This window comes from Bos taurus, chromosome 19 (assembly GCF_002263795.3).
Source record: "Bos taurus isolate L1 Dominette 01449 registration number 42190680 breed Hereford chromosome 19, ARS-UCD2.0, whole genome shotgun sequence".
NCBI classification, from domain to species: domain Eukaryota; kingdom Metazoa; phylum Chordata; class Mammalia; order Artiodactyla; family Bovidae; genus Bos; species Bos taurus.
The window spans coordinates 11,816,944-11,831,795 of NC_037346.1; the positions used below are offsets into that span (position 1 = coordinate 11,816,944).

The 14,852-nt window shown below is 41.6% G+C and overlaps 1 protein-coding gene across 10 annotated transcripts in view; it reads right to left on the minus strand.

Annotated features, from left to right (window-relative positions):
* The window catches only part of BCAS3 (BCAS3 microtubule associated cell migration factor), a 586,592-nt gene that overhangs the window by 117,232 nt on the left and 454,508 nt on the right, over positions 1–14,852 (minus strand). The window lies entirely within an intron of this gene.

A 14,852-nucleotide genomic window follows, 5' to 3' on the forward strand; every position in this document is an offset into this window, starting at 1 on the left:
GTCTGTTTCTTTCTGTTTGTCTCTCTCTCTCTTTAAAGCCATCTGTCTCCTCTGCCTATTGTACTGCTTCTATTTTTAGCACTGAATTTCATATTAAACAACTCAAATGCTAGAGTAAAAATGAGATCTAACTCCAAACCATAATCCCTGATTTGCTATCTTGGTTGTTACAGAAATGGTCATATGAAAAACATCAAATTGCTTATTAATGGTCAAAAAGGGTCTGTCTAACCAGAGACATTTTAATGACAGTAAGGACAAATTACCCCCATGTAGAAGCTGACCCTGACTACATGGACTTTCGTACAAATTTCATATCTTTATAAAAACAATAGTCAAACAGCAATTCATTAGAGATGAGGAAGGGAAACAGTTTAGTATCTACACTGGTTTTCACAAGAAAAAGACACTTATCTTTTATGGGGTGGGAGGGAATAACTATTCTCCAGTTCAGTTAGCAAGAGAAGGTGTAAGTTCACATGTGCTTATTACAAAAATATAGTTAAATATTTTTTTAGGATAAAGGGAAGGAACAAGGTCATTTGCTCTTTTTTACACAAAGCCCAAGACGGCAGTGCATACCCAAACACTGGAAATAGAACACTTGATGGAAGACAAAAAAAAAGAATGATGATTTTATGCAATGAGATCCTGAAGTTCATTTCTTTATCAAATGAGCTTGTTTCACTAAGTTTGGGTATGTCTTGGCAATCCTTACTTAAAGTCAACATGAACTGAAGCCAAGGAAAGATTATAGAAACCAGGCCCACGGAAGCAGAAATTTGGTCTAGAGTATTGTCCAAGGAAAATATTGATTGGACATTTTTCTTCCTTGTACAAGAGGGAAAAGAATAGATTATTGAATATTATGTATCAGGTCCTATGCTATGTTATATGCAGTATCTCATTTAGTCCTCAAAATACCCTAGTGAGATAACAAATGTTAAGTAGCACTATGAGGTTAGACAGCTAATTAAAAAAAAAAAGTGGAATGGAACCCTGGGCTGTCTGCCTCTAAAGACTAGATCCCTCTACAAGGTGATTTCTTTCTCCCATATTCTACCGTGCTCTCTCTGTGCTAAGTTGCTTCAGTCGTGTCTGACTCTTTGCGATCCCACGGACTGTAGCCTGTCAGGGTCCTCTGTCCATGGGATTTTGCACTGGCCCTTTTGTATTTTTAAAACCTGACAATAACGTACCATATAGCCTTCTCTTCCTTTTTGATTCAGAGTTTTAAAAACGTTTTTAAAGATATAAACTGTTATGGATACAGATGAAATCTCTGTGTATTTTATTCCAATCCCATGTCTCCTTCTAGCCCAGTGTCACACTACTCTTACAATCTGTTTTTTTCCTCAACGTGTTTTTGGTCTAACTGTGTGGCATGTGCATGCGGGATATTATTTCCCCAACAGGGATCAAACCCATGCCCCCTGCATTGGAAAACACAGAGTCTTAACCACTGGACAACCAGGGAAGTCCCTCCGCAACATGCTTTTTTCAGACTTATCTACGTTGCTCCAATTCATTCATTTTTATTCCATATAATGAACATACCATGATTTCTTTAAAAATCCATTCTTTTGCTCATCTGCAATGAACATTATTATGTGAGTCTTCTTTTACGTAAGTCAGAACTTTCCTTGGACTACATACCTAGGAATGGAACAGCAGGATCTGAGAAATGATAATGATAATAACTGAGACTTAAACAGTGCTTATTCTGTGCCAAACATTATTCTAAGTGGTTTATATATATTAAGTCATTTAATTTTCATGATAACCTTATAAGGATTCTGTTATTATCTCTATTTACAGTGATAGGGAAGTAGTCTGATTCTAGAATCTATGCAATTTTACTATATATTATGTAGTCTAATTATCACCTTCTAAAATGATTATATCAATTCATACTTCCAGTATCAGTGTACGAGTTTCAACATCCTTGGCAACACTTGTGATCAGAGTTTTTAACTTGTGCTATCCAAACATGACGTACTAAATTTTTCCTATACCGTTTTTCCTGGCATAATTTATTGACCAATAAATAGTCCATCTTACAGCACTGATTTGTATGGTATCTCTATCATATTTTAAGTTGCTACACACATGTGGATTCCGTTCTACTCTGTCTCTAACGATACCATTCTGCCTTAATTATTACAGTTTATAAATATATTTTAATATCTGGTAGGACAGAAATTGAGAATCTAATGAAAATCATAATAGATCTGTTGGTCTCCAAAATTGTTCTTTCAGAATTTCAACCCTTTGGTTTTCCACATGAAGTTCAAGATCACCTTGAAAATTTTTATGGAAAGAAATCTGTGCTGGATATTCTGATTGTTTCTTCAGATTCCCTTTCTACTTCTCACCTTGCTCCATCTCCATGAGGCTGTCCTCCAGAAAAACAGCATCAACTGGGTCCCTTCATCCTGGACTCAGCCACCGAGAGTCAATGACAGGAGAAGGAAGACCAAGAGGGAAAACAGGTCAGGGTATCTTCCCTCATTGGCTTTGTTGCCAGGGGTCACAATTACCACTGGCTGTTCCTACAGCTCTGTCTGGGCTTTTGTAAATAAGCCCATTATTGCCTCTCTTCAGCAAACCCTTTGGTGTGTACCATTGGTTTCTTGATCATTTGACGGACTTAAAATCTATTATAATTTTGGTTAAAATTTCATTTCTCAATTAATTTGATAATAAACACCTTTAATATTCTGAGTCTTCTTATCCATGAACATGTATCCATTTATCTAGGTCTTTCATCTCTTCAATTTTTTTTTTTTAAGATTTTTTTTGATGTGGACCATTTTTAAACTCTTTACAGAATTTCTTACAATGGTGCTTCTGTTTTATGCTTTGGTTTTTATGACCTTGAGGCATGTGGGATCTTGGCTCTCTGACCAGGGATCGAACCCACTCCCCTTGCATTGAAAGGTGAAGTTTTAACCACTGGGTCACCAGGGACGTTCTTCATCCCTTCAATTTACTTTTACGGATTTTCTGTAAACATTCTACATATGTTTTCTAAGAATTATTCCTAGCACGAGACAGCAAAAGAGACACTGATGTATAGAACAGTCTTATGGACTCTGTGGGGGAGGGAGAGGGTGGGAAGATTTGGGAGAATGACATTGAAACATGTATAATATCATGTATGAAACGAGTCGCCAGTCCAGGTTCGATGCACGATACTGGATGCTTGGGGCTGGTGCACCGGGACGACCCAGAGGGATGGTATGGGGAGGGAGGAGGGAGGAGGGAGGAAGGAGGAGGGAGGAGGGTTCAGGATGGGGAACACATGTATACCTGTGGCAGATTCATTTCGATATTTGGCAAAACCAATACAATATTGAAAAGTTTAAGAATAAAATAAAAAAAAAAAGAATTATTCCTAGCTTCTTTGCATTTGTAAAAAGGGTCATTTCTTTAATTGGTTATTGTTGGCCTGTAGCAACACCAGCAATTTCTGTATCCAGCATCCTTGCTGAACTCTTCTATTAGTTCTAATAGTTTGCTGATTCTCCTGGATTATCTATGTAGCAAATCATATCATCTGCAAATAAGGTCAGTTATCTCTCTTTCCTTCCAAATCTTACATTTCTTAATGCTGTGCTTACTTTATTGCATTGACTAGTACTTCCAAATAATGCTGAATAGAAACGGTATTAATGGGCATCCTTGTCTCATTTCTCTTTGCTCTCTCTTCACTGAGTAAAACCACCATAAATTCTAAAGCTGTGCCTCCCAGCTTCCATTTGTATAAGTAACTGTATACAAATTAAAGGAGGCACATTAGCCAAGAGAGCCATGTGACTACCATGTGCCTCAGAGCATATGATGTAACATTCTAATAAAGACATGACAAGCCTCAACAACCACAGCCTACAGTGAAATAGCCTTACATGAATTGTGAGCCTTGGCTTGGGTATAGCTTATTTACAAAATAAGGTTCAACCAATTCCTGCATAAGCCACCATCAGTTCATATTCCAGAAACTGTGGAGACGATCACATCAAACACTGCATGATTTTTACCATGTTAGCTTTTGAAACTGGGGGGAAAACAGGCAGAAAAGAAATAAACAGAAATAAACAGCGTGTTCTCTCTCTTTTAATGAATGTAATAACAGAAGAGTAATGAGGTTGGAAAACAGATGTGGACAAAGGAAAACGCATGCTACAGTGTAGCCCACACAATCTGGAAAGGAATGATAAAAAAAAAAAAAAAAAAAAAACAACTTTACAAGCTGTTTTGAGTCTTGAATTAAAAGGAGTAATCAAGCAAGGCTGACTTATAAAGGGTCAGGGGGTAGCATCCTGCAGCAGAGAATAAGCAGGACTCCTTCTCCTTCACTGTCTCCTGCCCAGCTGAGTCCAGGAAGGAGGATTTTTTCCCATGCAGCAGCCTCTCTGAACATATTTTTGATTCCGGGTTTAATAACTGCCATCTAACCTCCTTCCCCTATCCACCCGCTCCCCAGGGAGGTACTTCCCTAATGGGTTGGCCCTTTTCAGTCTGGTTTTAGCTTCTGGCTCTTTATATTCTGAACGGGGGCACCTCAGTCTCCTGATATTACTTCCAGGCAAAAAATGTGTCCAATTAGATAAATGTGTGTGATGCTGGTTTGGGGGTGCTCTCATTCTCTGATTTCCCCCCACACCCTGTTCACCATGTTCACCTCCTAGAGTCGATTAGAATGTGTATACTCAAAGAATCCAACTTGAGAGTATCTAAATCCTCAAGTAGAGGGGTTTTTTTTTTTGCTTGTTGTTGTTTTTAAACTTTAACAGTATACATATAGTAAAGCAAAATCAAGAGGCAAATGCACCACATGATAAGAGAAAGAGAAAGCCTTATCCTGTTTCCAAGGAGATTAACCACACAAAGATAATTTTCTTCCCCCTGCTCCTGTGGGCATTGTTATTAATGGTGTCTTACGGCAGAATTGTCAGACGCTCATCAGTTTACCAAACTATGTTAGCCTGTGCAAAGCATCTCTCAGAATGGTCCTGTGAGAAAGCAATCTGCTGAAGTTGTCTGACTGGGGCCTCTGAAAGCTTTCAAACTCAGCTACTGAAGTCCAGCCAGCATCTAATTTTACCCGTGAGTTCCAGGAGAGAGGAAAGCTGGTGGGAAGATTACAGAGTTCCTTGAAGCTCTGACCTACAACAGGAAGACAGTTGTCAGCCTTCATGTCTCTGACTCTAAATCCCAAGGCAGACAACAGTGGCAGGGCGTTTTATAACACGTTCCCATTGTACAATTGCATATTTCAGAAACATGATGTTGGCTCCCTCATTTTCCACAGACCTCGTGTCAGTACACACGGACGACCTTAAAACGAATTTTTCACTTCAGCTTTTCAATTCGAATGCGTCTAATGTACTTGGGCTTCTCTGGATTTTCTTAGAAAATGGTGGGCATCCACTGTTGGTCAGTTGGCCAGTGCCTCTACACATTCAGTCTGATCACTGCCTTAAGGTCCTGGGAACTACTGGTCATGGTGAGACGCTACAGTGATTTCAGAGTTTCAGGGGCCTTTTATTTTGAGCTTTTTGTAAACAGAGTGGAAAAACAGGGCTTTGAAGTTACGTCTTGGCTTCAGCACTTACTAACTCGGCTGAGTGCCTTAACGTCTCCAATACCTGTCTGCAAAATGGGTGTAACGACACCTTTCTTAAAGGCTGGGAGGACTCATGACGTGCAAGGTTAAGCAAGCTGCTCAGTGCTTAAGTCATGCAGTTCAGTAAATATTACCTATTGCCAATCCGAAGTGATAGACAGCAAATTCACAGTGATCTACAGTAAAGATGCCACTGAATGACACCTCCTAAGGAAAAAGATGGCCTCAAGTGCCCCTAAGAGCACGTGGAGGATCAGCCAATGTGAGAGCAGAAGTGATAGCAAGTGTCTGGTGTCAGGGAGATCTCCAATATGATTGTCCCAGGCCAGTAATGGACAGCTGCCCACCCCAGGGCTGGTGCCCTGGGAAAGAACATGAGCTTCTTCTTGCTGGTAGGCTGATGAAAGGGAAATAAACAAGAGAACCAGCTCCCATGGGGAGAAACGTAAATGGCTTCATTACAATTCTTACTCGGACCAACTTGCCTTCTGGAGTAGCAGTTCACACAGTAGCCAGGAACCTAAGAAAGGACCACAAGTTAGGCCACCCTCGGCTTCTCCAGAGTTGAACAGATGAACTGATGTCCTCAGTCCCCATGGACAGGAACTGACAATTGCTGTGCTCTTAAAGTCAGCTGGACTCCCATCAGAACAAAGCACAAAGCATACTGGAACATCAACCGTAACTCTGGGTTGTTATCTGGCTGAATTTTAGTGTTCTCAAATTCTACATGCCCTCAAGAAGAAGAGAGATCAACACAGATTAGTCCTGAAGTTCTGCTTACTGCCCTCGGCCTTTTCCAAAGTAAATAAAGAGTAAAGTCGCTTCAGTCATATCTGATTCTGTGCGGCTCCAAGAACCATAGCCTGCCAGGCTCCTCTGTTCATGGGATTCTCTAGGCAAGAATACTGGAGTGGGTAGACATTCCCTTCTCTGGGGTATGTTCCTGACCCAGGGATCGAACCTGTGTCCCTTATGTCTCCTGCACTGGCAGACAGGTTCTTTACCCTTAGTGGTAAAGAACTACTAACTAAGCAACTACAAAGGATCAGGTACTACTGCTAATCCATACCATCCACCTGCCTGCTAGAAAGAAACCTTTTAGAAGTGGCTCAGCCACTAGAGAGCTTCTTCAGTATCTGAGAGAGAATAACAAGGTTACTTCTGACATTCAAATAAGCTGTTTAGGAGAGAAGGGCACTGTATACTTAGACCCTTGGGTTTAAGAAGGAAACTCATCTTTTAATCAGAAATGAAATAAGAATCCCCAAGAGCTCAAGGCTCGCTGCAACATCTGTCAGTTTAGAATGGATTAATAAAATTAGGAGGGATGGCAAAATCTTATCTAGAGGGAATTACAAATCCAAATCCATATGCTGGAAGGGGATGGGATAGCCAGTTGTCAATATTTAGCTAGTGTCCTGTGATTCTTTCACAGAGTAACACGTGGCTTCCCAAACAAACCACAGAGTAGGTTTACCAGTCCTTGTTGTATTAGATGAATACACTAAAATTATTAGTAGTAAATCTCCTGGTTGGAAAATCACGGCAGAACGGGTGAGTATCCAAAAAGGCTACAAGGAGGAGTGGTATTTGATCTAAACCTGGAAAGATGAACAGAATTCCTCTGAGAGTATGTATAAAGGGACACTGATGACAAGAGGGCTTTTCAGAGAAACTGGACCGCGTGCACAAAAATATGACGGTGGAGGGACTTCCCTGGCAGTCCGGTGGCTGAGACTTCACACTTCTAATGCAGGGGAAGTGGGTTTGATCCCTGGTGAGGGAATTAAGATTCCACGTGCTTTGTGGCGAGACCAAAAGATTTTTAAACAGTGAAGGTGGCAAGGTAGAAGGTATGTTTAAGAGAGATAAGTAAGTAAATTCAGTACAAACAGTGTATCTAAGGAAGGAGTGGGTAGTCAGATAGAAGAGCTCAGTCTGAACCAAAGGGAGCTCAGTTTGAAAATGGGAAGGGAGACTGTGCTGACTGTGAGGCAAGGTGCTGGCGTTTCATTTGGATTCACAGGCTCTCCTTTTGAGGCGGTTTGCTAGTCACATGTGTACAGAAGAAGAAACAGGCTAAGTGAAGGTCCCATGTTTGTGGCAGAACAGTCATACTTTTGAATTATTTGATTGCTCCTCAATTTCATGTTCCTCACCACCAGCACCACCACTGTGTTACCTTACACAAGAAATTAATGAACTTGGATTTCTATTATCGGAAGGTGGCAACACAACATTCAAGTTTTCGAGGGGAAAAATATTTTGACAGGATCAAACTATTTGCTATTTGGGGAAATAGAAAGACTCTCCTGGACCACTGAAGTGTCCCATTTGAAGGAAGGTAATGTGGAAAAAAGTTTTCTTGAAGGAATGACTTGAGGACATGGATCGAAGACCAAGGTTCTGGCCTTTATTAGCAATGTGACTGATTTCTTTTTAAATATTTATTTATTTATTTATTTTTAACTTTTATTTTATATTGGCATATAGCCAATTAACAATGCTGTGATAGTTTCAGGCAGACAGCAAAGGGGCTCAGCCATACATGTACATCTATCCATTCTCATCCTGGCTCCCTCCCCATCCAGGCTGCCCCATAATATAGCAATGTGACTTCAGATGAGTTTCTTTCTCTATGTCTTATTGGCAAAATGGGGATGACAACATCTGTCTCACAAGTTTCTATTTAGAACACACACAAAGTGGGTAGAAGTGCTGCTCTATAACTACACGGCATACAGAAAAAATTTTTTAAAAATCCAACATTCTTGATTTGGTAGAGAAAAGACCTACACATAATTTGAGTTCACCCCCAGAAACCGCTCAGAGACATGCATACACGTGGTAATAAGGCCCAGCCCTTACTTGTAGGCTGCTCAACACCATCTGCAGGGCTGGGGTTAAGGCTGAGAAAATTACTTTGGGTTCCTGTGTGATGGGATACAAACAGCACTAAACACTTAGGTCCCTTTTGTAATGGTTATTTTTGTGTGACTCTGTCTCTTGTTCGCCTTGGTCTCCTACTCATCTCTCTCTGGGCCCCTGACTCAATGGTTTTAAAGGTATTACATGAACAACAATCTTAAATGCATAGCATTCCACGCACAAAGACATTCCATTTAAAGAAATCTTCAAAACAAGAAACTACCTCGTGGCTTGAAAAAGGAAGGCTTAATGACCCATGTTGTCTGATCCAGCTCAGGGTCACTTTGAAGGCACTTGGAAACACAGCACTCTCATGTTAAAAAAGAAGCCTCAATTATATAATGAGTCATCAGCCCGTTTAGCCTATGACTACCAGCAGAGGTTGACAAAGGGTGGGAAACATTTTATTAACTGTAAAAAATGAAGATCAAAGTCAGAAAATAAATATGATATACTTGTGACTTGGGAGCTTCAGAAAATAATCTCTCGGTTTGAGCAGACTCAATTTTCAGGGGAAAATAGATTAGGTGGCATCTCCCATCCCTAAAGTCTAGGAACAAAGTTGCACAGAATAGCCTGGCAAGAAAACTAGCAAGGGACCCAAATTCCTGAAAGCCAAACACCATCCACTTATTATTTTATTAGGTGTTATTCACTGAACACATAAACAAATCGCCAGGACTTTACTACGAATAGCTCAGGGAAAAGAAAGCTGTGGTAAGGTTCCTCATGTGAGCAGCTCAGTCAGGAAACCTTCAGTCCCAAATGCTACATACAACGTGGGCAAGCAAAACAACATTCAGAAAAGTCTTCGCCAAATGAGCATTCGATGGAAAAACTCCACTCAATACCCACAGCAGCACTTAAGTCAGCCAAGTACCAAAAAGCACAAAAGTCAAATCAGAGTCTGATTCCGGGCCTACTAACACCACTGGGTGCCGAGATGTGGCCTCTGGAGTTTCAGAGAAGGATGGGAAGACTTCTGGGGGCTGATGGTATTCAAACGTCTCTGACCACTGGAAGTCATCACCAGTTTCCCATGACGTTTTCCAGACATCATGGAACGTGGAACCGAAGAGAGGGCGTCATGGAGGTCTCTGTGGGCTCGAAGGGGAAGGAACTTGGGTGCACTCATCCAGGCTCTCTTCCTACCTTGTCAGGTGACCTTGAGATGAACAGTTATCTCTTGAGATTTAGTTTTGCTCTTTGCAAAACAAGGAACGTGATGGAAGGGTATGTTTGACAACCATCAGAGAAGGGAAAGCTCTGATATTTTCATCCAAATCTGGGGCAGAGAGGAGGATGAGGAATTGGTTCCAGTCTCCAGTAGCTCCAAGCAGAGCAAAATCTGAAACTTCAATAAGTCATTGTGCTCCTTCTGTGACGATGACAGCTCTCAGAAAAGCTGCTTCAGTGCTTTCAGAATGAATTGAGATTAACGAAACTAAAAAAGAGTTCCAGATAGGAAAGTACCAGCAAAGAGTGGGATGTCACGACAGGGGTGTTTCAACACAGCCAAGGCAATCCCAGAGCTTAATTAACATTTTAAAAGGGAAAAGCTAAAATATTCTTATTGAAAGTTGGAATGAATTTATGGTTGATGTTTCGAGATAAATGATGATCAGTGTTGTTGTGGTATTGCTGTTGGTAAGGATGCAAAAACTTTTCCAGCAATCAAATACTCTGCTTATCTGCTATTTAAAGCAGTGTAGTTAAAGTTTTTAATCTTACCAAGTACTTGGTCAAACATTTTAGAAAAACAGGAAAACTGATCTGACACGAGGGCAAAGGAGAGATAAAAGCACAATGAAAATACAACTGACACATAAACTAAGAAACCAATTTTACTTTTTAAATCAATGAGCCTTAAGTCAAGCAAAGGGGCTTCCCAGATGGTGTTAATGGTAAAGAATCTGCCTGCCAATGCAGGAGACGTTAAGAGATGCAGGTTTGACTCCTGGGTTGGGAAGATCCCCTGGAAGAGGGCATGGCAACCCACTCCAGTATTCTTGCCTGAAGAATCCCATGGACAGAGGAGCCTGGTGGGCTACAGTCCACGGGGTCACAAAGAGTCGGACATGACTGAAGTGACTTAGCATGCATGCAGTACCAAAGGAAGGGGTTAGCTCTCTCGAATTTTTCTTGTAGGGTTGTTTCTATGCTAAGGAATACGGTTGTGACTGGGGTTTTAGTAGGGTCCCAGTGGGCCTAATGTAGTAGAAAAGCTGAGGGATTGAGGTCTTATGGGTATTATCCTAAGGCTCTTTCTCCTATTTTCCTTTTATACATAAATAAGACAAGGGCTCCAGGCAACTATGAAGTTAGGGTAGCAAAGCATAAGGCAAATCACTTGGTCTCTCTGAGCCTTGGTTTTTCCACAGGTAGACTGAGGAGACTGAACCATAATATATAATCACTCAGTCATACCCAGAGTCCTTTTCAACTGAAATCACATAATCAAGTAGGAAATGTACCACCAATACCCCCAAATACACACACTTCTACACCTCTGCTCCTCAGCTGAAATCTGACGGCAGAACTTCATGATGCACTAGACCAGAGGTATTCACAACCCGTCAGTCCTGGGTGTGACGGTTTCCTGGTGATAGAGCTAAGGCCAGTGAATGCTATTATGAATGATAATAATAGCTAACATCATCAAGCTCAGGCACCAGAAATGTCACAACAGTTTATTCAGTCGATCCTTGTAACAACTCTGTGAGGAATTAACCCTGACATCTGTCTCCATTTTGCAGATGAAGAAACTGAGGCTGAGGCACAGCGCGGTTAGGCGAGTACCAGGGAGCAAATGATCACTGGATCCCCAAGATCCAAGGAAAAGGGACCACAGGGCTCCTGAAAACACTGCAGGATGCTAAAGACGGGGCTCCCAAGACGGAAGATTTAGCCCACCGAGGCGACGCCAGTGGGTTTAGCTGACTGTGAACTGGGACATGTGGGTGCCGTGTTGGTTCTACCACTGCAGTTAAGCCAAGTCCATTTCCTTGTCTATAAGACAAGGGCAGAGGAAGCGATAACCTTCCGGGCCCTTTTCAGCTCTGACATTCTCCATGAGGGACCATGTCCCATAGGGACTCAGCAACTGTTTGATTCCCAGGCTCTTTTTTTCCCCCAAAGTTCTTCATTTCTATTTTAAAAAATTGCATGTTCCCGTGGCCCTGGAATGCCTGCCTCCGGCCCCTCTGGAGCCCTGGGTTATGTGAAAGCGGCCGTGCCAAGCTGGCCCATGGGCGGGGCCGAGGCTTCCTGGCTGGCCTGTGACATGTTCCTGACGTACTGTGTGGTCAAGGAGCTGGAACTGGGGGGGCTGAACAAGGGCCAAGCCTTGCACTTCAGCTTCCTGACCTGGCAGCCATTCAGAGAGACCCTGCTAAGTGCTATTTCCTAAATACACTCTCTTTTCATAACAATCTTACCACATTGCTTTCCTTTACAAGCGCTCTTAAAAAAAGGGAACTGGACTCCTTCTGGTTAATCTACACAGACTACATTTGGAAACCATCAGAAACTGAACTCTAAACAAAACGTTATTAATGTGTTGTAATCTGCCCTCTATGTTGCAGATGAAAAGAAAATGTTTTATAGTTTCAGAGCATACGTTTTAATTGCCTTTTAAGAGTGCATATACTTTTAGTACTTAGTGTTATAAAACTGTAGTATCTGTTTCTTGATAACTGTTGAGTGATCTCAGCTATTTTTATTAGTTTTTTTCCCCCCTTATCCTTTTCTCCCTTTTTCTCCTGAACTGCCACCATGCAAAGTTCCCTTAGATCAAGCTTGATAGGGGGCTCACATATTTGAGATCTTCCATTATAAATAGCTTCTTAACAACCTCCACCTCACTATAAAACACTTGTTCCTGAAAATGAGTTCTATAAACAAAGATGGAGTGGATGGCTTTGTCTAATAATCCAGTAGGGCTGGGAACCGAGCAGTCTAGCCTTTTCCCAGTTGCTCTTGCTTTTTTATGGGGGCCAGATGACCCACAGAGATCTGATGCCCTTGCTACTTTTCTCAACTGTACAGCCTTGTCCCAGGAGACTAACATATCCGTCATCGGCCCAGAGGTTTCAAGGGCAGAGTCGTGGCCATACCAAGATCCAGTCTGTTTTTCAGCAAAGAATCCCAAATTCATTAGAATTAGGCCTGAAATTAACGGAGGGGTTGGCCTCTCCACCAGCTGACAAACGCCAGGAAGACCAGGTGACTTGACAAGAGTCTAAGGGGCTGAGGTGCCCACTGTCCCACCCTCCAGCTGGCTGAACAGCGCCCAGCTCATGGACCAACGATATAAACCTGAATCACAGGCTCACAGGAAATGAAGTGACCTTTCTCAGCTCAGGGCTTCCTGGTGCAGGGCTGGGGGGTGGGGACATTTGGCCATCTGGATTACTGGTCAGCAGGAAACTGAAGAATTTGCCAGGGGTCTTCCGAGTGGTCCAAGTATTAAGTGTCTTCAGTGAGGCACCACAACGGCAACTACAATTGATAAAACTTTCCAGGATCATCCAATGTAAGGTAATGTCCCCAAAATCAGATTCAAAGAGACTGCTTGGACCAGACAGTTCATAGAGATGACGTGGTCCATCACTCATTTTCAGGTGGGGAACTGAAGCCGGGATGGGCAAGTTATTTACCTGAGGTCTCGCGGCCTACGTGAGCTCAGAAACCCGGCTTCTAGTTCTTTGCCTGGCTCTTCACCCACCACAGAATGATCACTGCTGAATAAAGGAAGCACCACTAGGAGGAATTCCCTTTAGTTATCTGAAAATGGAAGCCTGTGCCCTTTAATTTCAGTTTCTTTTCAAAGATAGTCATCTTTCTTATCTCAAACATTAACTCCAATGTTTCTTACTCTGTCTCCAGCGTTTCCCTAATGTCTTCATGACTCACTGGATATTATGGCTTGATACAGCACAGAGTGGTGCTCAGTTACAACCTTAGCTTCTAAAGCAATTTTTTTTTTTAATGAAAAACAAGCCTTTCTCTCAGTCTCCTTGCCATCAAAACTTGCACAACACATGGAGAATTCTTGCAATGGCTTAGCAGGCTCTGTTTTCATAATATGTCAGTCAGAATCCACAATGTGAAGGAGCAGTTGTTTATAAATCTATCACAACTGAAAGTTTAAATTGGAGTTTTCTTTCCTACCCTCGCTTCAATAGTCTTTTACTTCGTATATGGGCTAAGGGGGAGAAAACAACTAGGCCTACTCAGGTCTCGCTGCGCGCTGACAACCAGGAGGCAAAGCCATCAGCTGGGCCCAGGGCATGAATGTCCTAAAACACCCACCAAGCAAACCCGACCTTCCTTATGGGAAAGCCAGGCCATTCCACAGCTCTCTCTAGTTCTACAATGGATGCTGTTATTCAGGACCTTATTTTTTGATCCTCTTCAAGCCTGCCTCATTCAATTTCTGGATTCTTAATCCTTGGGGCAGGTGACATTTTAATACTCTAAGAAATCAGCTCAAAAGAAAGCTTTGAAAAACTGGGTCATCACATTTTAGTATTCCAGGGGTCTATCAGCTAGATACGGCAGGCCTTTCTCTCTTTAGACAGATCACAGATTAAAGGGTAATAATTATAAAAAGACAGGACAGAGAACAGCTACTTAAAAACATCCTTGGAAATAACTTCTTCTACCACCATTTTACAACCGCTTCCAAAGGATTCTCTTCTGAGATGATACAATGTGAAATCAAGAGTTCTCCTTGAGACAGGTTGGAAGCCCTTCCGTTCAGTTGTTTTTGAATTAATCGGTGCTCCTAAAACAAACTGTTTCTTCAGCCAGGGACATGATTCTATGTTGGGATCCTGGAGTCTGTCTCTCTCCTTAAGATCTCAGCAATATAGTTTTTGGGTGTGTTTCATGACCTTTTGTGCTAGCAAATAAGCCTTTGGAGGATTAAAATTAACTTTTCTCATCCTAGTTTAAAGAGTACTCTGCTCTGGGAACATCAAAAAAAAAAAAAGAAAAAAAGCCTGAGCCTTGTGCCAAATACCAGTCTAGCAATGCTGATATTGCTTTCAAGGTTCTTATTTTAAAAATAAATTTTTACAGGAGTAGCAGAGAAAGTAGCAAAAGGAATCTACAAAAGCTCTTCTTTTTAAGATCAAAGAAGAATCAAGTTTTGTTACAAGTTTTTGAGAGTATATGACTACTTTAAACTACTCCAAGTGGTGTAAAGCATTAAATGTGCTTCAAACTTCTTGACGGAGAGATCTAAGAGCAGTCACTCAACCTGACCTAGGTATCCTAATAAGGACCA